Source organism: Pteropus vampyrus, unplaced genomic scaffold (assembly GCF_000151845.1).
Source record: "Pteropus vampyrus isolate Shadow unplaced genomic scaffold, Pvam_2.0 Scaffold9, whole genome shotgun sequence".
NCBI classification, from domain to species: domain Eukaryota; kingdom Metazoa; phylum Chordata; class Mammalia; order Chiroptera; family Pteropodidae; genus Pteropus; species Pteropus vampyrus.
In genome coordinates, this window is record NW_011888790.1 from 6,589,459 (window position 1) to 6,591,566 (window position 2,108).

The following is a 2,108-nucleotide window of genomic DNA, read 5'->3' on the forward strand; positions in this document are numbered from 1 at the left end:
TTAAGGTACTTATTGATAGGAATGTAGTTGTTACTTTTTTTATTCCTGTAGTTATTCTTTATTCCTGTTTTTGATACATGTTTTTTCTTCTTAAAGAAGTCCTTCCAACATTTCCTGTAATACTGGCTTGGTGGTGATAAATTCCTTCAGCTTATTTTTGTCTAGGAAGCTCTTTATCCGTCCTTCAACTCTAAATGATAGCTTTGCTGGATAAATTATTATTGGTTGTATATCCTGGGTCTTCATCCTGTTGAATATTTTTTGCCAAGCCCTTCTGTCCTGCATTGTTTCTTTTGAGAAATCAGCTGCCAGTCTTATGGGTATTCCCTTATGGGTAATTATTTGTTTTTCTCTTGCTGCTTTTAATATTCTTTCTTTGTATTTAAACTTTGGCATTTTAATTATGATGTGTCTTGGTGTGGGCCTCTTTGGACCCCTGATTTTTGGAATTCTCTGAGCTTCCTGGGGTTTACGTCCATTTCCTTTACCAGGTTAGGGAAGTTTTCCATCATTATTTCTTCAAACAGCTGTTCGACATTTTCTTCACTTATGCCCATTAGATGAATATTTTGAGCCTTAATAGTGTCCCATATCCTCCTTAAATTATTTTTATAGTCTTGGCATCTTTTTTCTTGCCATTCTGATTGAGTGCCCTGATTGGCTTTCCTGTCCTCTAGATAGGGCATTTGACCCTCTTCTTTATTCACTTTGTTTATTGTTTTGTTTATTCCATTTAATATACTGCTCATCTCAGATAATGTGTTCTTCATTTCAGAGTGGTTTTCTTTGATAATTTCCATTTCCATTTTTATGTTTTTTATCTCTTTGTTGAAGTTCTCACTGAATTTATCTACATTTTCCAAAAGTTCATTGAGCGTCTTTATAACTAATGTTTTGAACTCTGCATCTATCAGATTACTTGATTCCATTCTCTCTGGATCTCTGTTCTCTTCTCTCGTATGGTTTCTGCTTCTTTGTCTTCCCATTTTGGCTGCCTTTCTGTGTCTGTTTCTATGTACTAAGCAAAATCCCTAAATCTCTCAGTCTTATTAGTGTGGATTTGTGAAGTAGGTGTCTGTCCAGTGGCACAGTCCTGAGAGGGGTTCAGCTGCAGGCCAAACTTAGCCCAAACCTCTGCTCCTCCGGGGCTACCTGTTAAGATTCAGCAAGCAATCCACAGATGTTGTGCTTATAGTTGCCTCAGAAGGCCACACCAGAAACCAAGGCCAGCTGCCTCCACCAGTGTGAATCCAGCAAGGAGCACCAGACTCGCTGAGGATACACTTGGATATGGCTTGGGTGGGGTCTGAGTTGGGGACGGTGGGGTTTCAGGGAATCCTCTGGGTGGACCAACCTCTGTTATCCAGTTTGATGACATCACGGCTATGGCGGTGCAGTGTCCAGCACACTGGTAGCGGGGAGGGCTAAACAGGGAACAATGGATACTGCCGACACTTCTGTACCCACTGAGTCTCGCCTAAGCCTTCACTCTGACAATGTCTCCCTGTAAATCCCTGGTGGCCCTTGCACGCAGCCGAATCAGCACTGGTGCTCAGAGCGAGCAGGTCCATCACCGCGAAGATCCGCAGTCCCTTTAAGAGGCATCTGCCGCTGCTTCGGTCTCTGTCTCACTCAGCTGCTTGAGGCCCGGCAGCCCCGCGTCCTCACCCTGTCCTACCTTCTGCTCTTGCAGGGTGTTTTCTTGGACTTCTCCCTAGTTGTATGGCTTGTTCCTCTAGATCTCAGGCAATTTTTCCTTGCTGCTTCTCCTTGTTTCCATCACAACTTTCATTTGGTCACCAGAGAGATGAATAGAGCCTCTATCGTCTACACCATTTTTTAATCTCCTGAGGGATTCTTTCTTGAGTGGAAATCAAATCATGTTACTTTTCTGCTTCAAAAACAAACAAACAAACAAACAAACAAAAACATTATTCTGCTATTGTCTTCAAGATCAAGACCAAACTTCCCAACACCGCCCTTTAAAATCTGATCCCAATCTCCTGGAACACACTCTCACCCACATGTTCCCAGCCCCCTGACACACAGATGCTGTTTCTCCTGGCCTTGCAGCCCGGTGGATTCCTCCCCACTCTACACTTGCCCCG

The 2,108-nt window shown here is 43.1% G+C and overlaps 1 protein-coding gene across 1 annotated transcript in view; it reads left to right on the top strand.

The window, feature by feature from the left end:
- LGR5 (leucine rich repeat containing G protein-coupled receptor 5) overlaps positions 1-2,108 on the top strand; it is a 118,720-nt gene that overhangs the window by 103,507 nt on the left and 13,105 nt on the right. The window lies entirely within an intron of this gene.